The sequence below is a fragment of the Asterias amurensis genome, chromosome 8 (genome assembly GCF_032118995.1).
Source record: "Asterias amurensis chromosome 8, ASM3211899v1".
NCBI classification, from domain to species: Eukaryota; Metazoa; Echinodermata; class Asteroidea; order Forcipulatida; family Asteriidae; genus Asterias; species Asterias amurensis.
Window position 1 is genome coordinate 23,921,903 of NC_092655.1, and position 27,511 is coordinate 23,949,413.

The 27,511-nt window shown below is 38.7% G+C and overlaps 1 protein-coding gene across 1 annotated transcript in view; it reads left to right on the top strand.

Moving 5' to 3' along the window:
- The window catches only part of LOC139940922 (alpha-N-acetyl-neuraminyl-2,3-beta-galactosyl-1,3-N-acetyl-galactosaminide alpha-2,6-sialyltransferase-like), a 99,380-nt gene that overhangs the window by 27,265 nt on the left and 44,604 nt on the right, over positions 1-27,511 (top strand). The window contains exon 2 of the mRNA XM_071937320.1: positions 1,780-1,988. The gene's annotated coding sequence lies outside the window, so the exon portion shown is untranslated. The remainder of the gene's footprint in view (positions 1-1,779; positions 1,989-27,511) is intronic.

Sequence of the window (27,511 nt, forward strand, 5' to 3'; positions counted from 1 at the left end):
GTCAAAATGTGTAGTGTATTCCGGATTCTCGAAGCACGACGGCTCGAAGTGTTTGCTGCACAGCGCTGGAAAAGACTTGCAAACTGACTCCATTTTTAGTTGTTTTGCTGCATTCAGCAATACACCTGGTCGACATTGCCGGAAAAATGCAAGAGAAAACCTTTTTTCGAAACGTACAAACTCACTACTAGGACTTGAACGCACTTGCACGTTCGTGTGCACGATGTTCGATCGAGGCAAAGTCTGCCTCGATTGACGTCACACAAGGGGTATGCGGAGTCACCTTCACACAATTTTTTTTTAAACATATAAATCGTTAAAAAACAATTACTCAACAAATTATTTTATTGATCAGAAACATATACTCTAATGTTTGAAGAAAACAAAATTCTATTTCCAGGTGACTTTAAGGCGGGTGCATTCTGCAGGTAAAGGTCATGCTGGTATAGTAATATAACCCTACATGTCTGATTCTGAGAGCAGTCGCCGCTAAGCTAAAATGATCTATCACCCTATTTACTCAGCTACGCAGGCAAAATCTGAAAAAATAGAAATGTGAGATGGACAAAAATTAAAGTATATCTGCCCAGTAGCAAAGCAATATAGACATTGTATGGAATACGGTTTCATTGGGACGTGAACTCGCCCGTGGACGTCATGTATCACAAATGTTTCATATAAAAAGTGTAAAACTGCGTTACTCAAGCTGCTTAAAGGGGAGGTATACGTACAAAAAGAAAAAAAGAAAAAAAGTGACACACTTTTTGAATTAAATTTTCACATGAGTTTCATTGTATACATTTACATATAATAATGTGATTAAAACAATTAAACTGCTAAACACCAAAGGTATACTTTGCCTCAGAGCAGTTTCGCACGGAGTGAGGATTGCTACAACTTCTTCAACATATCGATACTTTAACCTTTCCAATTTGCAGGAGCCGAAAGGTTACGGCAGGCCACGGTTAAAGTGTTCCTTTGTAAACGATTTTTTTTTGTATCTCTAGGTTTCTGACTTTGGGGCATAGTTTACAGCTGGTCAGTGAACGAAAATTGGATTTAATTTATTTGTAATTTAATTGTTATCATTATTACATTTTTTACATAAGCTTTTCCTAGTAGTTGCTGCTTATACAAATGTTGTTTTTATTATTTGAATAGTGGAACAGTGTACTGGTTCACAGAGGTATAACGAGTAGCCTATTGTAAGTGATGTATGCTAAATGCATCCCTTATATTACAATAGTGCAAATAATCATCGTTTTAAAATAACCTTTTAACACAATCTATCATAAAAAGTGCACTTCTTTGCAGTGTTCCAAGTTAAAATTATATTATTTGTTTTAAATAATGCAATAAATAACCGTGCGAAACAATGCTGTAAGAAAATCTATCTTAAAAAAAATGGTTTCTGCCAAAACAATGTCCCGGTAGTTGTCCACAGTTACCAAGCTGAATAAAGCACGTGTTCGAATGCGCATAACAATGACATCAGCGGTTCAAATCGGTTTACCCCAAACAATCACAAACTGGTCGTATGGTAGTTTATACAATGGTCGTTATAGGTATTGGATACTAAAGTTTCCAATACTTTACCACATTGTTGTACAGAAGTACCCCCCCCCCCCCTCCAAGGTCCTCTAAAGAATTCCTAAGATTCCAGACACACATGTCAGACACAATAGAGGTACAACACGCTCTCTATATCTATCACCAATGTGAAAGTCTTATCATACATGTAATTTATTCACTCTTTTTATCAATGATTCTGCATGTCAGGTAGCCGCTGTCCAGTATGACCAGGCTGATGACGTCTGCTTGCGGGATATGTGAATCCTCCATGTCCCTGTTTCTGTTGAGAATTAAGTTCGGTTCATCTCCATAGTCAAACTCCAGCCTGGAATGCTGCCGTAAAACCCACTATGTTCTGGAAACCACCGTCCAACTCCCATTGTGTGTGCTGTTGTGCTTGAACCTGGCAACGATTTGTAAGTTCATGCTTTTCGTTTCCATTAAAAAATAGAATATATCAATGATTCGTTGTTGAATTTAGATTAAGCAGGTTACTTGGGCTTAGTCAATCCCAGTCGATGGTATTTCTGCAACTATTTAATTCGGTTGTAACGTTGTAAGATTGGTAGGTCCGGGTTACCTGTTTAATTTGGTATTATTGTATTGATATTAATGTTATGTATATTCAGTTATACGGCGTCCCGGCGTGAAATAAGAGGATTATAGGAATTCCAATAAAAAAGGTCGAGTATTTTATTTGTCCCGCACAATGAAACCACAGAGCAAGGGTTAGTCACGCAAACTGAAACCATAAAGCAAATGTCTGGGTATTGCTCTATAGTGAAACCAAGAGTAGTGTGGATCTTCCGTATAAGTCTCAACTTGCATGGCGAGCCACAGTTGTAGTAGTCTAAGCATACAGCAATAAACAGCTCTCTGTTTCTTGCTCTATGATCTGGGGGGGGGGGGGGGGGGGGTACTGAAACCCTCTCAAAATCCCGGGTAAGATATTGACCTGAGTCCTCTGCTGGTCTCATGGGGGTCAAGAACCCATTTTGTTTCAGGATTGTTGTATCTGTAACGTTGTCTTTAAAAGTTATTATTATTATTATTTATTTATTTCGTTATTTTTTTTTTATTACAAATTTTATTAAGTTTTTTTTGGGAGTTCAACTCATTCACCTTTTGGGAAATGCGCTTCATGAAAATTGTTAATGTTAATTTAATACTAATTATGGGTCAATGATAACTAGGGTTTGTCCCAAATTTAACCGCAAAATGGATCAAACTGACGCAGAATCTTTACGAAAATCCAATTTGTAAAAGCGATTCTCGGGTAAACCCAATCTGGGTCGGGCTCCCTGGGAACTGATATCCAAGTCAGTGGTCTGTAAGTCTTTTGGAGTGTGTCCATTATAAATGTTATTTATGGTAATTAGCGGGGACGGAAGACTTGGAACTGCGTTGACGTTTTTGTATGGAAGCAGAGGTTGACTAATGCAAATCATAGTCTGGTTGCGTTATGTGGATGTATTTCATTCTTATACCCGGAACATATGGAGGTGTTTGTTCCAATATTCACTTCTTACGGAAAACGTATTACTAGCTGGGTTCACTAAAGACTGGTTACACTGATATTGTTTGGGTCTAGCCAGTCTCATCAAGTGTTGAAAAGCGTTGCACAAGACCGTCCTGGCTAGTTGTTGAAGATTGCTTTGAATTAATACAACGACGACGTGTAGATTGGTATTTTCTTCAAGCACACTGCATATGGCGAAATTATGTTGTCATGTTGCAGATGGAGGATTTCACGAAAGAGAAAGCCAGTCTTGTACACGACCATGAGTTTTGAAGTTTTCAGGGGGTTGTTTTTAAAACCGAGTGTGTGTAAATCGACACAAGACCTTCCCGTATGAATCTGCTGACATTTGAATGACAAAATAACTTGGACGCAGTAAATACTTCAATTCATCTTGTTGCATATTACAAAAAGACGATGGCGGTATTGCAGAATACATGAGAAATTTTGTATCAGATTCATTTACATAATTATGAATTTTACTCATTTGCATAAGTTGACGGTTGCTATAAAGCATCTGGCCGGGGGATTTACGGCTTGAAACCTGACCGATAATAGTGATACGGATCGTTAGAGTCAGCACAAAGCAGACGTTTATAGTAGTGAGCACGACACTATACTCCGATTCACTCGATTAATCCACGGACATCGGTCTCAAGATAACCCCGCCGTAACTTTGGCTTATTTCCCCCGTTACCGTCTGACCTCGTTGCATGAGTTGTTCCCCCGCTGCCTCAATCAACTATTAATACCTTTCCTCTTCAGTACGTCATTTTTCTAACCATCTGTAACACTTACCTTGGCTTGACTATGATCGGGTTAACGCGGCAGGTTTTAATGTAGAGTTTGACCTTTGGAAACAGTGTTTCAAATTCTGACTTTGGGATGAGTGCCTCAAGAGTGAATTAATTAAATCTTGATAGGGTTTTGTTCTCTCGTCACTATTTATAGGTTAGAATATGCTTCAACCGCACACTTACTGCGATTTTTAAGCCACCCTCCCTCGCCTTTTTTCTGGACATTTATCTGATTCATTGCAGGAGGCAAAAAAACATCAAAATACTTTGTTCGCTTAAAGGGAATGTGCTCGCTGAATTCACTTTTATATGAAAGTCAATGTAGATTTTGTGAAAACGAAATAAGTACAATGATTAGTGAAAAATTGTATTTAAATATTAACTGTGTCATAATTCTGGTTGTCATAAGTTTTATAAGTCTGTGTCGGTAAGTTTCTCAACGGATCAATTCATGTTGACAATCTTCTTACAATACATTACAATACAATGCTGACTGTTTTCAATTGATTATAATGTCTTATGGTTATCATGTTTAACGTCATACATCCACTGTTGTCATCGTGGAATGTTCATCCATCAGTGTCAGATGGGAGCTGCGAATGTAACATGAGACTTAATTAGTCGTTTTACTGCAGTGAGCATCCTACCCGCTGTGTGTAGACTTTGGTATGTAAAGGGGGAATTGCCTAAGGCAGATAAATATAAACCATTTTAATATCGAGATTTCACTGACTGACATTATTCTTGAAGGGATGACGTAAATTGTGCCACAAAACTGAAACCATCAACATGTTCTCGGCTATTGTGACGTAAATCGCAATGAAGAAACGAGTGTTCCTCTCCATGACTCGTCGCGTGAGGGCTGTGTTGTTTGTTTTGTTGATAGACGTTGGTTGAGTTCGTTTAGCTTCCCTGGGTCGACCCCGGTGTGCTCATCCAAGTGGCGTATTTTTCCACCTGGAAAACAAATACGCATCGTCACGTGACCCTTTTCGTGGTGACGTCAGAGCACCTCGGGCCAGCCCCAAGTGACCCGCTTTTGGATAGGAGCATTTGGGGGGGGGGGGGGGGCTGGCCCGAGGTACTCTGACGTCACCACGAGAAGGGTCACGTCATGATGCGTATTTTTTTTCCAGGTGGAACGTGGGTAAATATCTGCACACGTTCGTCTTGAAAAAAAAATAGGCGACTTTTCCAGTACGAACGTGGGGTAATTATCAGTGTCCACGTTCATCCTGGAAGAAATAAAATACGCCACTTGGATGAGCACACCGGGTCGACACAGGGAAGCTTATCGAACGCACCCATTACCGTAAATATCCATTGCGCAAGCGCTAACTGTTTGAATGAGGTGCATGATGGTCTAGCTAGCAACCAAACTAGATCTGTAGTAGATCAGCATGCGCCTCATTCCCCGCCTAACGCGCATCGAGTATTGCGATACAGTCTATTACACAAAATGGTCACGTGTTTGTAGCCAGTCAGTAATTTCGATATCGCAGTGCTGTGAGTCTGGAAGTTTAATTACATCACCTCGGTATAAGATTCTAAGAAATCTAATTCCGAAAGGACATAAAGGACAAACCATGTTAGACAGTACAAGGAATAATACAGATGAACTCTGTACTCGATTCTACTTGCATAAGTCGGTGAAAATTACCCGAGTTTACGATGTTGCTTTTTTTTACTCAGTATAGGACGAGAATTGTTTTAGAATAAATAATGGTCTTACACAGACTTAGCTTTACTTAACTAAGTTTCGATTCAAGGCCACCTTACCTTTTTGACATTTTTTCTTTGTACTGAGTGATTTCACCCTAAAGTATGAAGCCCCTTAGGGACAAATAAAAAAAAATTTCAGTTAGGTTAAACAAAGTTTAGAAATTATTTCGTCCCCTCGAAACATTATTTCGTTCCCTCAAAACAGGGCTGTTAAAACTGCTTATAGTTACAGACAGGGAAATCTTGATGACCGTTGACAATCAAAAACTATAAGCATTAGAGATGACCTTGTAGATTTTGATCCAAACATGACATTAACACAAAAATCAGAACGCCTTAAAGCCATTGGACTCTCTCGGTAAAGGTCCACACTTGGTGTATATATCAACTTATATATAAAATAACAAACCTGTGAAAATTTAGGCTCAATCGGTCATCGGAGTCGGGAGAAAATAACGGGAAAACCCTCAGTTGTTTCCGCACGTTTCGCCGTGTCATGACATGTGTTTCTAATAAATCCGTAATTCTCGATAACGATAATTGATAATTGTTTTAATGTTTTCTCAAAAAGTAAAATATTTCATGGAATAATATTTCAAGAGAAGTCTTTCACCATTACCTTCTATAAACCATGTAAGTTATTTGTAAATCTGTGAACTTTTTTTTTCTGTTCCGAAAGTGTACTATTATATGGCTTTAATCTTCCATCCTTATTTAAATCTTGCTGTCACTATAGTAATCAATACATTGAATCGATTCACATCTTGTGGCACAGTGTCGTGTCTGTGTATTTCGATAGCTTCCCTTATGCGCCTTGTATACCAATGTCTTTCAGGTGCTATGATACGAGCCTGATCCCAATCTATGACATGGTCTAAATCGGTGGAGTGTTTGACAATGGCAGATTTGTCATATTCCCCTCTGCGGCCGTGTGCTTTATGTTCTTTTAGCCTGGTAGTTAGATCTCTACCGGTCTCGCCAATGTACACTTTACCACAAGTACAAGGAATTCGATAGCCCCCTGCCTGACTGCTAGTAAGAGTCATGTTTGTCTTTGTGGGTGTGTAGCTTAGTATCCAACTTATAAATAGCCTACTCCTCTCTACCTCTTCAGTCTCCTGACGATGACTAGAGCAAGCTAGTCGAAACGTTGAGACCAATTCTGAACTGACTCCGCGGCAGTACAGTTGTTACGATCCTATAAGCTAAAGTAGTAGTCCAGTCAAATTTCTATACCGTCCGCCCTGGTAATAGTTATAAAGCAGGACAGTTCTTTTCAGAACTGAGAAGTCTCCCGAACCTCCGATTTTCTACTCCACGGCAGTAGAATAAAGCAATACAGTTCCCTAAGAACAACTCTACCTGGCAAGTAGATATACACACATGGTGTTACCGCAAACCAATATATATTGATACCCCACCATGCAATGCCTCAAATCCTATATTTTGGAAATTGTTGGGATGGTGCATGCTTGCCACTGCTGTTTGTTATAGTTGGCTTCTAAAGGGAAATCACTACACGGGACGGGCGTCTTTAGATGAACACCACGTGTTTTAAGGAATGTTCGATTGAAATCTATCCTATGACTATTCCCCCTGTGTGTGTGTGTGTTTGTTACGAATGATAAAGAAACGATTTCAAAAACCAGGAATCTGCACTAAAAGCTATAGGGGGCATTGGGGTCCTTGTTTAATCAATCAAACGTTAACCAGATGACCTTTCTTATAAAAAGCTACTCCTACGTGCAATAGTTGTTGTATATTATGTTTGTGTTGAGAGCACAAGGCTGAAATGAAATATAATATGGCCCTCAATCTTCCTAAATGGCATCATTTCCCCTCAGAATCCAATTTGTTGAGAATAAGAGCCGTCACTTTAACGGCTTGTCTAAGTGCGGGGCGCTAACCTCACATAATGCAGTATAGAAACTGCTGCTTCCGACTGGAAATGCGCACTTAACCGCACTTTCCATGGAGCGCTCTTAGCTCCATGCCAACAATTGTGACGAATTAGCCTGCCATCCGAAACCTGGCCTGTAATTTATAACTTAATACTGGAATCTTATTGTCCAGTCTTTTTCCCCCTTGCCAACAGGATGCATGTAGTAAAGCGAGGCGAGTAGCTTAAGGTATAGTGGCGATCATCCATTGACTTTAATGACACAACCAGCGCAGGTGATATGACACTCTATTTGGGACATGACACAGAACTTACAAGATAATAAACAAGACTTGAGATGGCAGAGTACTAGAAAAAGCCCCCGCCCCACTTCGCCCCATGACTTACTTTGGGGAAACTCTTTATCTGGTAGATTTCAGTCAAGTGGGGAGACTGCAACAAGTAACTGACACTAAAATGTATTATTATTGGTGTGTATTCATTCATTTTTGCGTAAATATTTTTATTCAGTAGACGCGCGGGTACCACCTGTGTAAATCTCTTCGTGGTGAGGGGGGAGGGGGGGGGTGGCTGTTGGCTCCGGATAGAGCCTTATCTCGACATTACTCTGATTCTCCTCAATAGTAATTTAGACTTAATATTTAACGCAAAAATATTACTTAATATAATCTTTAATAAGCCGAAATGTCTAAAAGAATTGAACATCAATTGAAACATTAAAAGGCTACACTGATTAAAACTATTTCACGATTGTGAAGTTGCTAAAGCCACATGTACTTTTCATCAACCATACATTATGCTCTCTGTGAGGCTTTCATAATAATGACTTGCCGGTAATGTTAAACCAAGCATTTATATGTGATTGATGATTAAAAACATATTACGTTAATGAAACTGCCAAATCGTTTTGTCTCGTCTTGATCATGTATCCTGAAGGTAGAACCGATTTTAAATACATGTTTCTTTTCATCAACTACACATTTGCCTATAATGTAAGCCAATTAAATTTAATATATTTGACTTAATTGGAAGATTAGAAATTATGTAAGCTACTGTCGGTCGACTCTCATTCATTATTTCAAATTGCCACATGCACTTTAATACAAATTGACTATTTCTTAATCAGGTTCTCTTTACATTTTTATATAAACTAAAATATTATAAATACATGATGACAATAATCTCCTACACAGGCACGTCATTGTTATTGGAGTGTATGCGATGGGTCCAGTCTTTGTACTACTGTGCACTATTTATTGTCTGGTCCTAAGCAGACGAAGAATGGTAATTGATAATTGCGTTTGTGGGGAGGAGGGGTGGGGATGATTAGATCCAAGCTCCTTTTAGAGCTGATGCTATTTCCTATCCTCAGGAGAAATCTTCACAGAAATTGTAAAGAAAACCCAGCCTGTATGGACATACCCGCATGACAATTGCCGCCGATGAAACAGTCACATAATGAACATGAACAGACTCTCTCTCCTTAGCAACATAAAATCGGATTAATTTTGATGACATTTGAACACGCTGTAAGACAGTTTATGTAATATGTATTGGCTGTTAAATCTACAAGGTGGGAACAAATCTAGCCAACAAATGGTAGAACTACATGTTTGAAGAGTACCAAACTAAATTTATCTTGAGGTACATAACTAGTTTGATATTCAGATGAACATGAACAGGTGGGTCCTAATAATCTTTAACGACAATGCCTTCACTTGGATAGTCCAGAAACGACCATTTACTTTGAAACACTGTTTGCAGAAAAACTGCAAGACATAGTTCGTACCATCAACAGTTTTGTAACATTGAAGTTCACTTAATCTGCCCGACAAGATATTTTACAGCTCCACGGTAGACAACAGCTGGTGCATTACGCGAATTGAGGACTTATCCGAAAAACATTACTAAATTTTTAATATTTGATATTGAATTATACAATTATATGAGCTGGGATCCATATGGGAGATCATTGAGTTGTTCGTATACTGAACAAATAGATTACACAGGATTTATAACAAATAGATACATCACGAGAAAATAGAAGTAGTTATGAAGTGAATTGATGACGTTGTTTCTTTGAATTTATTAGCAACGTTGCCAACCCAAACACACGGTGTAAGCAACTAAATGCTATCATAATACATTATGGTATAGGAAGAATTATAAGAAGTAGAAAGAGACTTTGTTTGTAACACACAACACACAACAAAGCGTTTCGAACCCTCTACAATCCTTATCATTACGAAAAAGCCATACTGCAATACCTCTAACACATTGATGCTTTAGTTTAATAAGTTAAACTCTTTATCTTGTTAGTTAATAGTTACATTTACTTGATATTGCATAGCTTGTGAACTCTGTGTATAAAGTGCGGATCAAGTCTATTATTGCACTGTTCTTTCACATAGACACGTTGGTCTCCATCCAGCAAGCTTGCTTTTAGGAGACCTCCCACTTAATCTATTCAGTTTTCTCTCATGTAATGTTTATTTTCTTACTCGAAATTATTGGGTGGAAATAAATTGAACTTTGAATTGTGAAGTCAAATCTTGTTTGTGATACACTGCGAAAGAATTGCTGCCCCATGTCAACTTCTTGGTGGCGCCCTATATTGTCGGGATTAAGTGACCATTCCATTGATTGTGTTCAGGCTGAACAAATCTTGGTTACGGATATTGACATGACCTGAAGTGTCAACGTAAAGTCCCCTAAGAGGACTTTCGGATATAAAATAATGCCCGAGGTGCGCGTCATTCATGGGTTGGAATGGCCAAAGGGCGGGCCAGTGGGCATGATGAGGGCATAATCTTTTTATCTAAGAGGGCACTAATCTACCTAGCCTCAATTTGTGAAGTCACGCTACTGTTCCAGCCCTCCATTATTTTGCACGAATGCAAATGCACATTCCGCATTTGCAAAATAATGGAGCGGTGCAACAATAGCATGATATCTCAGGTGGAGGTTATAAAGTATTTTACCCGTTGGGATTTGTGCCAATGGCGGGTAAACGAGATTGCGTGCGTGACATGCTGTTTAGAATGCTCTCTAAAAACTCAATTCCCTAAACACACGTCTGGGATATCAAGCACAAAACACTAATAAACTTAGGGTGGAATGCATGTATTAATGATATTGGTTAAAATGGGGGCGGATCATCAAGTACTACTGTGGTGGTAATTGTCTATCTCGTAGTTGCATTATAAGCGCTGACAGCCAAACGCCACGAGAGCAATCGCCAAGCTGTTTCCCTCGGTTCACACATTCGCAATACGTTCAAGTCACGTCCGTTTTAGTCAAATTGGCGCTCGCTGAACTGAACAAATCTATCAGTTAGGTCCATGTCGGTGCATTGGATGTGGGGTTTTCATAGTTCTTCAGGGGATCCCGTCTTGTGGCGTCTATGTGTATCAACACATGCTCTTGCGACCGCGCCTGTATGATTCGAGCGTCTTATTAGTAAGTTAATATGCCCCCCTCTTTCATGTGGGTTTTACCTATCTGGCGTAAGTGACTGTCAGTCCATGATGACAGTTAACCACGGAGATTTGCTTCTTATAGTTATTGCATAGCATGCATCTAGGGAAATAGTAACTCTCGCCATCGACGGGACGGTTTGTTGTCTTGGTTTTTTTTTTTAAGAAGGATTGTCAGTTAAATGAAAAGGGGTTGCCATAGAAATGAAACAGCGTCCATGAGACGACTTAATGTCAGCGTTTTGACGTGACCCCATTCGATAGTGGCGATTCGAAGTGAAAACTCTTCGAGGAAAGACAACAAAGAGGTTAAGAGAGTGAAGGTTTTGATGTTTCTTAACCAAAAAGCAAGGGCAAAAGAAAATGTAGTGCATTGTGTGTTACTCTTAAATAAAACTCGGGCGACTAGTTTCAGTTCTACGATCTGGTTGATTCGTTTAACCTCTTTAATTTCCATTAACGATATTAGAGTAAAATCTTTCGAAAAGAATATTTACCAAAAACATCAACATTTTACCCAAAAATCCCAAATATCTGAAAATACAGCAAAACGTAGCAATTTATAAACACAGTTAACATAATGTTGACGTCCGGAGGATAACTCTGTGATATACATGTCTCTGTGAGTTCTTGATTGATGTATCAGGTCTTTGTGAGTTCTTGATCGATGTATCAGGTCTTTGTGAGTTCCTGGTCGATATATCAAGTCTATGTGAGCTCATGATCAATATATCAGGTGTCTGTGAGTTTCTGATCGAAATATCGGGTCTCTGTAAATTCCTGATCAATATATCGGGTCTCTGCTTTCTCTCATATCTCATGTAAAGGGGCGTATATACATACATACGTATTGGTTCATAATAGGCATCTTGCTAAATGCACCGAGCCGAGGGCATAACAAGTTATTTACATAGTGACAGTCATCTGTCAGAAAACTAAAGAAGTATCACCCGCGAGTTTACATCCCTTAATATCTTCTGCTTAAAACTCATCATGCACGACTTGGTTGGGACATCGTGACATGCATCCGCCCCTTACTGTTATATGTGCCGTTCCTACAATGATGTATTTACATGGAATATCACGCGCAGTTCACACATTTTTAAAAGTTAAGGGGCGGTTCATGGGAAGGGTTTGATTCCATTTGTGTCAAATCACGCGGTACTGTCATGATATCGTTTAAATCCTGGCAGGCTAAAAAAAAAGGCGACGGAAAAGACGTGGACTTGAGACAAAAAAACAGCTGGGATACTTAGTTGTAATTCTTGCTCTTTGCTTTACATTTGGAACACACGATTCACACACTTGAGTGTGTTTGTACACATGTTCATTGAAGGCACTCTGTAATGTTTACAGACGATATCCATGTGTAGCACTCAAACAGCTAGACGGAGGCTTACGTTAGAGTGAAAAACCAATATTCACATAATATAATGTTTAAAGTAATGCCACTCTTAACTCTAAAGACCCCAGGGCCAGAATCGCCGGGATTCCTGGAATTATGATTTAACATTCGCAACCTTATGGAGAACGTCGAGAACAAATCAGATTAAGGGGTTAAATGAATCTCTAAAGTAATCTAAAAACTGAGTGTTTTACAAGGAATTTTGTTTACAGAGTCAATAGGAGGGCTAAAGAAAAATATATATCCACATGGATGCAAAAGGTGGAATGTGCGTGTGAGTGAACGGGGTGGGGGGACTAACCCATTTTCGGGTCATGCTGAAAACAGACAATAGTTTAAAATAAAACTTTTCTGAGATTACACGTCTTTTTAACCCATTTTGGGGTTATGTTTAAATATTTTCCGGGTCATACTGGCACAGATACGGGTCAGGCCCCAAAGGACCGGGATCCGGTTATAGAATCTGACCTGGAAGTTTCTAAAGTGTATGTGAATACAAGTTTGAAAGATTCTTGTCTGAACGGTTTCTCGACAGGGTTTCTCGACAACAACTTTCTTGTTTAACTTTCTCTTTTAAAACGGGAGTGTTCGCATTGTCACGCGATCTTGATCACAACACTAACCGAAGGCGACTGTGCGATCCCTGACACCTTACAGGCCAATCGATTCATAGTATGTCGAATTGGTGTTACATGTTTGATTTACTAACAATATTCAGCTGGCAAATGTTTACTTTCATATCTCACTTACCTCGATTTATTAAAGAGCTGGAAATGCATGCCAAAGGGGGCTTGAAAAACCAAGGGGCGATTTGTCCAAGGCAGTGTGGATATCTAACAAAAATAAACTATGAAAATAAACATATAAGTTTTTTTGTTTAAAACTGTGTTATTTCAAATCAGTCAAAAGCCACTCTTCAGTGTTATGTGTTTCATGTAATTTGACCCACTGTTAAATAAGAACAAAATATTATTGCTTTAATAAATAAAGCGGTGGCAAACTACACTGACTGTATCTCAAGGGTTTTATCTTGTTTGATACTTGATATTGATATGAAGTTGAAACTATATTTTGGCAGTCAAGAATTACCCAAATTGCATTCAATCACCTTTTATGAAAGAATATCCCAAGTGCATTTTTATCTGAGTATAATACATACAATACAAATGGCATTTATATAGCGCTCGGCAAAGAGTGGAGCGCTGGGACAAAACAGTAAATGCATTTCAACTTTCTGTATTTAACACAACACAGCCAAAGATTTCTCAACATTCGGTGATCCCAATTCGATAACAACGTATGCCCGCATTTCATCGGCAGTTTTGCTCTCTTTATTTAGATTGAGGCGATCGATATAAGACATGCTGAAATGGGGGAAGTTCTTTCCATTATTTATTAAGGGAATCAATGTGTGGTGAAGAGGTTTTCAACTAGTGGTTTAAACCCAACCAGGTCTGGTTCTTGATAATTTTACCGAGTCAAAAAACATCAACACTTTTGGTCAAAAAGTAAAATAAATGCAAACATTATAATTGTTCGATTATTTCTTTCAACACAATTCCCATCGCAGGGAATGCTGTGCGCATCGCGCGTATTGCGTGATGTGGCACAACTTACTGTCTCGGCCGTTGCACTCAGGTGCAAGCTCGCATGTCACGCCCATGTTTCAACACTTTTTACTGGTCATAAACAAAGGTTTATACACACCCACGCGCTCTCCAACAATAGGAATAGCGAAACTGTCTGAGGTGCTTATGGATGCCTTAATTGTGTTTTTATAGGATTGGCACTGATGTGACATTTTACAAACAGTCAGCTTTTAGATTGAAAAAAATACCCTTGTTGTATTTAACATTGTGTAAAAATGCTAAGCTTGTTGTTGAAGTAATTTTTGAAGTAATTTTTGTTTAAACAAAGGAAATGATTTTGGATATTTGTGTTTTATATATTTTAACCGACATCTTAAAGGTAGCTACGCCAGTCGGTCCCGTAATGGCTCACGTCATTTGAGGTGACTTCAGCAAAACGTACAGTTGCAAAATGGATAAATTACTTGCAATACAATTCGTTAGTTCATTTTCCGCAAAACAGAAACCCCTAATTGATTCGTATCCAGGTAACCTTGCCTTTTCATCAGCTCACTGTTCCTCCAAAAAAAAACCTACAAACGCGAAACAAGTAAGAAAATTGTTAATATCCACTTCCTGTTTTGATCTTTACCGAAAACCGTAATGCTTAGTTGCCAAGTTCCAGTAGTGTTTCCAAATAAGTGTATATTCCACAGGACATCCGGATGGTCCACCTAGAGGGTCGAGCCTCGTCTTGAGGCATGGCAACCAACTAATTTTGGCGCGAACAAATTGAAATAACGCTTATAAATTAAATCACGTCGTGTGCTTTCGCATTCGAGGACTTAAATTAGAGGGAAGCATATATTAATTTCAGCCCTGGGAGCGATACACACCTGTGACAAATATGATAGGTTCTGACTTGGCGATCTATAATATTACAAGATCCTCTTCAATAAATAACGGTGAGAGTCGAGAAAGGTGTTGATTTATTTGTTGACTGCAGAAATACAGGACATAGAAAGACGTGTCACTGCTGTTTACTGTTGTTAAAGTAAAGGGTTTATGTTAGCGTTATGGTAATTACTCTTAACATGGGCGGCAGCAAAAGCTTTGGTAAGAAGCCTACAATAGCTTGCGATATAGCATAAAGCATTTTGAGAAATATTTCACTCGATGTAATGTGGTTATGTTAAAATAATATGTCAGTTTTTAAGCCTCAAAATTTGTATATGAGACGTGTTACCGCTTTCGTTTCCCATATTGTGTTTCCCCTATATTATAATTTATTCTTTGTGCGTGGACATTGCTCCGGAGATTCGGCAATTATCTCAAAAACGCGACCACCCTTTGGATTGAAATGTCCACCTAGTTAGTTTTATTGTATGACGTCTATATTTATAAAGGATTCAAACAATCAAACATTTAATCTTTGCCTTTAATCCCACAATGTTGTTCGCTCTTAAAGTAATATTAGGCCTTCTGTCAGGGATAATGTTTTTGCTGAATATCAGAAAACCTGATATTCAGATAAAAATGTGACAGTCATTCCAAGAGTATCTCATCTTTTCATATCTAGGTCGCGGGTCGATAAGTTAACAGCAGTTTGGAGTTGTTGAGGGAACAAGAATTACTTATTATTGATGTGGAATGAATTCATGATTTGTTTACATTCGTCCTTTTGAAGCTCGAGTTAACTACATCGTGTTCAGGGGAGAAACATCTTATATTTATGGAGCAGTTTGTAAAGCGAAGCGTAATATTTCCCGTGCAAATCCCGTCTGTTAAAAAAAAATGCGTACTTATCAAAAATGCAGCATTGCCAATCGTCGGCCCTTTTCTGACAACGGTTTTTATAAAAATGTTTTACTGGCAGGTATTGGCGGGGATAATATTCATTACTATGAAGAAGGAAAAGCAAAAGTCGGATTTCCTATAACTCTGACTGACACATAATTATACAACACCTCGTCATTCTAGATTGCATTCCGACCAAGATTTCTTCATGGTCGAATCGTAATCAACAATTTTTTTAAATGTTTTGATCGATTTTTTTAGCTCGGCTTCTTCGTGATTATTAAGCAACGCCTTGAAAAAATAAATATTTCCTGTGATTGCGAATCATCGAGACGGTAATGGCTTTCAAGGATAGATTTCTTTTCGGCCGGCACCATCCAGAAAATTTTCTCTCTTAAAAAACGATCAGATATTAAAGGGGTTTTTCGTGGTGTCTGATAATAGGACTTTTAATACCGTTCTGAAAACTTAATGTTTGTGCTCTCAAAGGAGAATTGGATTTGTAATTAATGCAAATAAATACTGGGTTTGAGTTAAATATAACTGTAGCTATTTTGGACCTTCAAAACAATTCAATTTACTTAAAGATAAACCTCTTAAATGTGTTGTGAACTTATTATGTTCAACACTGTGTCACGCCCCCAGAGTCCATGCAAGTCATGTGGAATGATGATACCCGGCGAACGTATAGTGTCTAGAGCCCTTATCTAGAAGTTAATTGTAATACAAACGTTTGATAAGAAGCCTATAACAGATTGCGGTGGGGATAAAGCACTTGTTCAGTTTTATGACCCAAAATTGGAATCGGAGATTGTGTAATCCCATTAAGTATTAATTATTCATTCCTTGCGGAGTTTTCGCTCCGGATTGTCGGCGATATCTCAAAAACTCGAGACCACCTTTTGAAATGACATTTTCACATGTTATTTTAATTTTAAATATCTTCATTTGTAAATAGGAATAAAACAATCGAACGGTTCAAACTCTGACCATGACGTTCCCTTTATTCTGACAGAAGATATATTTGACACATCCATTAAACTATACGGGGCCTATATGCCCGTCCTTGTTCGATGTCTCCATCCGTTTCGACGGTCTCCAAACCACCTGATCACACACATCACAGCGTCTTCTAACCCGACAGCAAGATGTTGAGTTTGATGGAAACAACTGGCTTTGGGTTTATCATTTATCACCAAAGTGCGTATAGACCGTACTGGCCAGTACACTTGGTGCATCTCAGCCTCAGAAAAAGACTCTCAATCATAATCATGTCCCAAGGCTTAAATCGGGCATCATTATAATGGGTAACCATAGAAAGGGACCAAAATTGGCTGGGTTATCGGGCGAAAATATAAAAAGGCTTATTCTGTCAGAGCAAAAGAAAAGAAAAAATTCGCAGGAATTGTTTGTAAAGAAGAACTCCTACATCGATAACGACAATGGTATCCGACATCGATAACGACAATGGTATCCTACATCGATAACGACAATGGTATCCTACATTGATAACGACAATGGTATCCTACGTTGATAACGACAATGGTATCCTACATTGATAACGACAATGGTATCCTACATTGATAACGACAATGGTATCCTACATCGATAACAAAAATGGTATCCTACATCGATAACGACAATGGTATCCTACATCGATAACGACAATGGTATCATACATTGATAACGACAATGGTATCCTACATTGATAACGACAATGGTATCATACATCGATAACGACACTGGTATCCTACATTGATAACGACAATGGTATCCTACGTTGATAACGACAATGGTATCCTACATTGATAACGACAATGGTATCCTACGTTGATAACGACAATGGTATCCTACATTGATAACGACAATGGTATCCTACATTGATAACGACAATGGTATCCTACATCGATAACAAAAATGGTATCCTACATCGATAACGACAATGGTATCCTACATTGATCACGACAATGGTATCCGACATCGATAACGACAATGGTATCCTACATCGATAACGACAATGGTATCCTACATTGATAACGACAATGGTATCCTACGTTGATAACGACAATGGTATCCTACATTGATAACGACAATGGTATCCTACATCGATAACGACAATGGTATCCCACATCGATAACGACAATGGTATCCTACATTGATAACGACAATGGTATCCTACATTGATAACAAAAATGGTATCCTACATCGATAACGACAATGGCATCCTTCATCGATAATGACAATGGTATCCTACATTGATCACGACATTGGTATCCTACATTGATCACGACATTGGTATCCTACATCGATAACGACAATGGTATCCTACATCGATAACGACAATGGTATCCTTCATCGATAACGACAATGGTATCCTACATCGATAACGACAATGGTATCCTACATTGATAACGACAATGGTATCCTACATTGATAACGACAATGGTATCCTACATTGATAACGACAATGGTATCCTACATTGATAACGACAATGGTATCCTACATTGATAACGACAATGGTATCCTACATTGATAACGACAATGGTATCCTACATTGATAACGACAATGGTATCCTACATTGATAACGACAATGGTATCCTACATTGATAACGACAATGGTATCCTACATCGATAACGACAATGGTATCCTTCATTGATAACGACAATGGTATCCTTCATTGATAACGACAATGGTATCATACAAATAGTGATAATGCCTCTCCCTGGATGAACCCTAAGGTAATATTGCTGTTGAATTCTTTAACGTGTGTGGTTTTCAGTGCAATGTTCAACCAACCCGTACAGGCGATGAAACAATTCCGTTCATGTTCAAGTAATCTTTCCCGAGCATGAATTTGCATCTACAAAACACCACATCAACTCTTTCTAGTTTATCTCATGTTTTTGTCCAATTAATCAAAAATGGTTCACAATGGCAAATTTAACATATATTATGTCGTTGCGGTACCCGCTGCCAAAACATAAGATTCGAACTGCCTCTAGCTACCGGGCAACCTCGGTAGTCTAGTTGGTAAGACACTGCTCTAGAAATTCAAGGGTCGTGGGTTCGAATCTTACCCGAGTAACATGCCTGTGATATTTTTTTTCACAGGACTCGGGAAAGTACTGAGTATACAGTGCTAACACACATCGGTGTATGGGTGTAACATTTATTAGTTATTTTATCTGTAGCACTTTATACTTTGCTTTGAAAGTGTGTGGGATTATGTTGTTGATTCAGTCGAATCTTTTATGCAGTTGTTCTCTATTTATTTTTGAAAGAGATTGCCAAACAGATTTGTACTAGTCTGTCCAGCGAACCCCTCGTGGGACCCGGATTGAAATCGCTCCCTATTCTCACGGGCTTTGTTGTAGAGTACGATGTAGAACGATGTCTACCTTCTCTCCCTGGGGATAACCAACCGATGAAATGACCGACTACACGGTAGATTACGGAGACTACGTTCCGCTGCTCAGTCTTAAACCCGAATAATACTAGCATTTAGTCCGACTGCGATGACTGGCTACTGGATTATTAACTTCGTAACATATAACTATTTTGAGAAAAGCTGCCAAGTTAAGCCAAGAGTTTTACGAAGAAGAGAGTGGATCATGATTAGCTTCACATGAAAGTACAGTTGGCTGAATAAGGGATTCCATGTCATTCCTTGGTAAGGTTTATTTTTGTAATCTCCCCAAAACGGCTGAATCCTTTTAGCGATAAGTCCATGATTACTGTCTCCTTTGTCCAACTTGACCAACTGCTGTAAAAACTCGGCTTCTTTTAAGTCTTGTCCATCTCTTTCAAACTGCTATGTTCCTCTATATTATTCACAATGTTTAAATACACACAAAGAATATACGGGTCACTGTTTGATTATTTTAAACACTGATTCTTCCACTAACTTAATAAATACAGCGTTTGTTAACTGTGCATTTGTGACTTTGTTTAATTATTTTACAAATGTCAGGAGACAGACTCGTTTTATATGATGTCTCGTAATCATACATAATGACAGTGTGTCTTGAAAGGACAGTTCCAACACTAACGTAATTTCATTTATGGTGAAAAAACCCTAAAGCAAAGTATAAGCTCCCTTTGGTTCTTCGTTGTAGTCCGATGTACATAAAGATGTAAACAAAACTATTAACATGGCATACAATTAATTTTATTTGAAAGGTGGTTGTGTTTTTAAGAAACCGCCGCGAATCCGGAGCAAGTGCCCGCGCCGAAGGGAAAAAAAAACCATAAAAATACACAATTTGCAAAAACGTTATTGCCCTAACGCTTCTCAGTTTACCTCGAACTAAAATTATTCTTAAAGGAACACGTTGCCTTGGATCGGACGAGTTGGTCAAAACAAAAGCGTTTGTAACCGTTTTTTATAAAATGCATATGGTTGGAAAGATGTTTTAAAAGTAGAATACAATGATCCACACAAGTTTGCCTCGAAATTGCGTGGTTTTCCTTCTACTGTGCGAACTAACATGGTCGGCCATTAATGGGAGTAAAAATTTTGACCCCCATAAATGGCCGACGTGTTAGTCGACAAGGTAAAAGGAAAACCACGCAATTTCGAGGCATGTTTGTGTGGATCATTGTATTCTACTTTTACAACATCTTTCTACCCATATGCATTTTATAAAAAACGGTTACAAACGCTTTTCAAAGACCAACTCGACCGATTCAAGGCAACGTGTTCCTTTAAAAATGCTTTATACTATCGAAAACAGCCGTATGCCCCTATTGCATTAGTTTGCATCATGGTAGTAATTTTTAAAAGTGATTGCCAAACGTATACATTCCCTTTAAAATTATGTTTATACTAATGTAAGATTACACTGTTCAGTTTTGCAAGATTCGCGTTCAATTATTGACAACTCTATAATGGCATAAGGATCTCAATTCAACAGACGATCATCTGTAAATCCTGGTTACGCCATTTTGAGTCAGTTTACCCGGTGTTTATAACAGACTGATGACTGACCCAGAGCAGACCTTAGCCTCAAGGGATGTCTATGCAGGGAATCGATGTGAACCAAAACATGGGAAAGAATAATTGATTTTAACCTCGACTGATTATTATCAACATTAACCTCATTTAGCAATGACAAGAGTTTCATTGTCAGTTCATGATGTTAAAGCTTTTGCAATTCAGCCTCAGGACTGCAATGTGGTGTGAATCAACCAATAATTATGATTTAATTTAATTTTGTATTTATTTTAACTCTTTGGACAATACAATAATTATAACAAGTAGAGGCCGTCCAGGGTAAGACAAAGGGGAAAAAAGGTTCCTTTGTAAGTCAATTATCAAAGTTGACCTGGTTATTAGCCTTTAATGATGGGCCTCGGTGAACCATGATCCACACTTACAGCGCAAAGGAAAACTTAGAGTCGTCGGAATCTCAGTCCCTGCCACCTAAGTAAATTGGCACAAATTAATCTCATTTTAACTGGCAAACAGTCACCGACCGTGATGTGATGCGTTGTACAAACTTACAAAGTGCTCATTAGAATGCGCGGCCAGGGCTAACAAGATCGCGATTCTTGCGCAGAGGTTGAAGGATCGTGGCCCCGATATTTATACATGGCGGACTGGAGCATTAGACTAATTAACTTACAGGTCAGATGGTTGACAATGCACGCACTGATTGGTCCCCATTGTCAATGAAGCCAATCACTGATCCCCCGTGTCAATATATAGCCTAAGTACTTACTTCTCATTCAACGGCAGCCTCTTCCCTCCAATCAACCACTTACTGGGTCGTTAGTGCCTCTGTCCCCGATCCTGTAAATTGCCACCTCGACCCCACGCATTAAATAGGCAACTGAGACATGAAGGCATAAACATTCAACATATTGTGTAATAACTTAGTATGATGATTATTCCACGTCTTCAATGGCGTGTGATTAATTTTGAAGGATCATTGATGCACGTGTAGGAATTATACAACAACTTTGAAATTGGTTTCACACCAAGAGCCGTGGGTTGAAAGTGGCATGAGAAGAGAGAGTCTATCCGTTATTGATTCCAACCTAATGATCTGAATTGAGAACTTGACCCTAGATAAGAGTCTCCTTGAAGACAGACTAGAAGGGTGATCACGGGTAAGGCTTGGAGGCCGGTACTTAATCATTGGGTGCACGGCTCAATCTGATATCAAGGGTTTTATTTGTGGCTTTATTTTGTATCTCGGATAGAAAGAGCGAAACACCGTGGAATCCATCGGATTGCTTCAGGTGGGAAACGCTCCGTTATATCCCCTCTCTAGAACAGTGTGATTCGGATCGTGAAACGTGAACAATCCATCTTGGAGTTTGAGTGAGTTGACGCAAAGCCCTTGATGCCTAACTGCGACCAAGCAATCTAGCTTAAGTGCCTATATCGATAACCACTGTTAGACATACATCAACGAAGCTGTGGATTTGAGCAATGGTTGAAATCCTGAAGATTACCAAACGCGTCTCTGCTGTTGATAAATTAAAAAGTCTGTTTCATACTGAGTTGTGTATATAGTAACGCGGATCAGAACCTAACTTCCAAACTTGTTGGACCGAGATTATAATATCAGGTCAGGATTATTCGCCATGAAACCTGAACACTGTATGAAGCAAATGATCAGAAGCATTAAGCACTACGCTTGATTGTCTGATCGGTATCGTATTCATGACATGTACAAACGTACAACTAATTACGTAGGCTGATATGGACTCTGAAACACTGCAACAATGTAATAATAGATATTTGGTGTGTTAGCCTCTCAACCTTAACCAAGTTCAATACACCTTTTACGATGTAACTAAACCACTGTTTAGTGTGAAACTTTAATAATCAATCCTCATTTATCCTCTTGGGCATCCATTTACTCCTGGTTGTCGGGAGTATGTCAGGTGTCTTCCCTAAGACACTTTGGTGACTCGATCCCACACTCTGATGAGTGCAAGCTGCGATCAATGGAGCAAAATCAAGGAGCTGCTTACACTCGCTGATGCTATGCGAACAGTTCGTTTGTAAAACCAAACAACGTGTACTTTACCCCCAAAAAAGTTGACAAATAATACAAACAAAAAATCGAGTTGGAAAATTTCGAGTTGCTCTGAGTTTTAACTCTTGAATAAAAACAACCCATAATCATGACCACCGCTTTAAAGAAGGTCCTCAAGAATTCTTTATAAAAATCACCACCTTGGGTTAATTATTAGCCAATCATTTTTTGTCTTCACTAAGTTGGCTTCCATGTGTCTCTTTAGCAAGTTGGGATTTGTGTTATTGAGTCTAAAGACTTTTGTTAGATTTAGACTATTTGAACTGAATTGTGTTCTAACACAAACAATGCCACGCTACGGATACACACGAGTATTTTGTGAATGGTTCCCTGCATAAGCCTCTTGATGCCGTGGCCTGGTACAACGGATTGAGGCCACAGTTAAGATGGCACAAGTCGACATGAACTTAGTTAAAATTGTGTAATGACGTCGTCGACTGCGGAAAGGCTTTTACGTCTCCTCTGGATTGATTGTGCAAGTTATCAATAAATGCTTGGACCATTTTGAGATACCTTTACGTCGATTTCCTCTATGGGGTATTTGGTATCCACCTCCAGCGTCAAGCCGTGAATTTCAGCTTCCAAACTATACTTGAACTCACCATCATGCACTCTTTAACCTAATTATACAAATCTTATAAATGAATTACATGCAATAGTGTTGAAAGTTCAAACGAAACCCAAAACTACAGTGAACCTGGGTAGGTGTAACGCTGTTGGGGTAAAATGGTAGACACTTAAAAAAACTCCTCACACAAATCTGAGAACACCTGGTTAACAAAAATGTAGACGTATAGAGCTTTACTTTTATCAACTTGTGTCTGTCCAACCGGTGAAATTGTCGCCAGAACCAACACGATAACTTCACATGTCAACAGAGGGCGATGTGCTAGTTTAGCGAGAATGGTTGCACTCCACTAATTATTAAACAAGAAGAAAACAGAGCGTCGACCTCATTTATTCGATGTATTCTTTGTTAGACAGATTTGAGACCCCATCAAAAAATGGTTTCAGTGCAGACAATGTTGCGAAATTGTGACCGGTTACTTCAAACTTGAGGTGTTTGGATGATATAGACCGTAAAAAATTGTCCTACACATGTACTTGCTGAGATGTTTAGGGAAATTCTTAAAGATTGATGCAGGGACCTTGGAAAATTACACATACTGGGGTGTTTTATTTGGAGGGGAATAACTAGACATGCCCAGGGACTCCGATAATGTGGGCACAGGGACACGAACCCAATTTTTTTCTTATATGAATATTTGAATATTCTTATATGAATATTTGTTTGTTTGAATATTGAGCACTCTGCACTGTTTGCTCTGGAGATGATTTACTGGGTGGCTAGACTTGACTTAAGTCCCAATCCCGTGCAATCGCTAGAAAACTGCCCTGCATTCCCCCATCTTAACCACTAATAGCTATAGTGACTGCGGGTATGCTTAGGGACCTCTCTCACGAGAACGGGACTTGAATCAAGTCTAGGTATCGCCCTATTATGATGGTTATGAGTGTTTATGACAGAAAGGCAGAGTTGTGATGTGAAAGGCAGAGCTGACGATATTGCAACGTTTGTCATAATTAGTCGTATTTAAACTAGTAAATTAATGCAGAAGTTGTAGCTACCAAACTTGACGAAAGATAAGATTCATTGTCCGAACCTTAAGCTTCAATATTTGTTCTTTCTTCCCCCGTTGTCTTTCAGTTGTATCTATGCAAATTAGTAGTAAGAGCCAACATGCATGGACTGGCCGATAAACACACAAATTGTATAATCATATTTTCATCTTTTGAACAAGTTCGATGGAGGGAATAATATATTGTCTACCTTTAGTGCAATTCGAGATGCAAAATGGTTATTAATTCGGAGCAAATTCACCGAATGAAAATCATAGCATAGCAGATTGTAAGCAATTCATACACCGACATTAGTGGATCATCTTCAGTTCTCGGTTGAATCCTTCGTTCTGTCTCAGCCTCTCCCAATGTTTTGGTTTCATTGCTGCCTGAGCTTTGGTATAATCTATTCCCGGCCATAGAAGAAGCAGGCAAGACACTACTCGTGTAGCCATGTTACTATTCCAATTTACTTTCAATTCTTAAAAAGCTCAAGAGCTTCATGTGACTCAATTTAGATTTGGGTTTAAATAAAAGGAGAAGAAACCAGCGTATCTAATTTCAAGTTTCCACAATCCTGAAGATATTGTTTGAATGTGTCTCTGGAAACGATAGTATTTTTATGACGATACGACTGTTAGGCCTCTAGCACACAGACGTATGTGCGGCACATAAATGTAGCCCGAGCCCTAAATGTAGCCTAATCTAAATGTAGGTGCCGCACAGACGTAGTCAACCCAGCAATATAGTAAAAGCCTAAACAAATCTTTATAATCGATGTTTCATTTGTTACATACTATACATTGTACTCGGTCAATTAATTCTCGACACAAAGTCCAAGTTTGTTTACTTTTGTAAAGCTGCTATTAATAGCAGTGTTTTAGGGTCTTTAAGTACATGGAATTAAGGCCAGTGGGTTATTCTGGCAGGTTATCAATAACAGTGTTAGAGTTGTGTATAACCCAAGGTTTACCAGCCTCTTTGGCTACTCGTTAGTCAAGGCGACAGCTGCTGTCAGTTTGTGAAATGTATTGGAGAATGCCGTAAGGTTTCTTGCATGTGTAGGTTAATATTTTAAGTTTGGATGTCAAGTTTGACAATCCCAACACTGAGTAAGCTGCATGGATTTTATTCTAACCTGCTGTTGACTTAAAGAGCACTGCTCTGTTGAGAAGTTATTGAGAAATTATTCGTGAGAAAAGGAAATCTTTATCTAAGCAGCAATTTGAGTGATTTTTTTTTTCAAACCAAAAGGAACATACCCCCTAACACTGGGTAAGGGTAACAAGTATACATCATGACAGAGGAGTTAGTAAAAGCCCCAATGTTAAAACCAAAAACTTTTTTTTTACATTAAATTCCTTCAACATTCCTTCATTATTATCATGTTGAAACTGTGAATACTCCATTCAGGATCAACTGACAGTTTGATTCAATTAAAAACTATTTTCAGGAGAAAGGAGATCTAAAAAAAAACATTAAAAAACTTCCTGTCTACGTGAATTGTTTACATTACGTTGTGTACCGCTCGCCGTCCTTTCGCAAAATGTCCATTCCCATTCCAAACTAAAATGACATTTTCCATAACATTATACATTTGCTTTTTTACAAATTTCTCGGAATTTTCGCCGGAAATCAACAAAAAGGCCAGCTTTCTCAGCAGAAGGTTATTGATACCCGTTGGCTCTTAGTGAACAGATGGTTACCTCACAAGTCTCTCATCACTCTCGATCTTTCCTGAAAGACAATGGCCCGACTACATGAAAGCCTTTACATACCAGGAGCAATTTTTCTAAATAACTATTAAACATATCATTAATTTGTTTAAAGGTTACAAAGGTCAAACTGTTAGATGAAGCCTCCAGATTTTTTTTTTTTCGTTTTTTTTCTTGTTTTTTTTTTTCGTTTTTAACATTTTCCACAATATATAGTATTTTCAGATATCCAAGTTGCACTTCACCGGGAATAATTTCAATTGATGTTATTGTAACTTGTTGATTGGTTCTAGGGATTGTTTATCACTGAAAATGGTACTCGTTTTACTTAAACGTCAGGCCATTAACTATTTTGTGCATTTATACCATCGGTCCATTTGGTTGGTAAGTTGTTTGCAGCTGCTAGTTTTATTTTCTCGTTTTACTTATTGATAGGTTTGATGATTTTATTTTTTCGTTTTTATTTATAAAACTCACTCCCTGTATCTTGGCGTGACGACTGTAACGCATACGTGTTTCATCTTCAAAAATGAGCAACTTGCTTAATTTGATCCAAATGATCACTCGACAACGAGATCTTCCGTTTAATGACATCACTAGCAGTTTATCCGCAGTTTCGCCTATGGTGCAAAGTCGACGGTGAACAATAATAGCTCAATCCTTCGGTAGTCACCCAATGTGAATGTAGCTTCAACAAAATTTCTTTAAATTTCATTACGTGCAATTAGTTCATAACTATGAATAATTTCCTAATTTTGATTTCGCTGTCTTTGTAGTAATGCGACAGCGGAAGATGGGAATGGGTTTTTCTTTGATTGTATTTTGACTTTATACCCACAAGCCCCCTTCCCTAGCCTACCGGTATCAACTCGTCAGGGGAGTCACTAGGAACCACACATGCACGTTGCCATGGCTACCGGTATCAACTCGTCAGGGGAGTCACTAGGAACCACACATGCACGTTGCCATGGCTACCGGTATCAACTCGTCAGGGGGGTCACTAGGAACCACACAGGCACGTTGCCATGCCTACCGGCATCCAATCATAAGGGAGCTCACATAGGAACCACACAGGCACAATGAACACGTCACTCCATTCTCACAGGAACACAACTTGCAGCAGCCACTTCTTTAATAGTCTCGACCTTATAAACACTACAATTTATTCCTATGTTCTTACTATTTTAAAATATCCGGTTTGCTGGCCATTAACACCCGTCAGCATTCGGATTTGGCTCCGAGTATGGAAATATGTTATGGTTTTCTTCTTCTTTTTTTGCCACGTAATCGCTCAAATTATACAGTACCCTTGTTACCAGAGCCGGTGAAGAAAGAAATCAATTTGTGAGAGTGCCAGGGCAGCGCTTC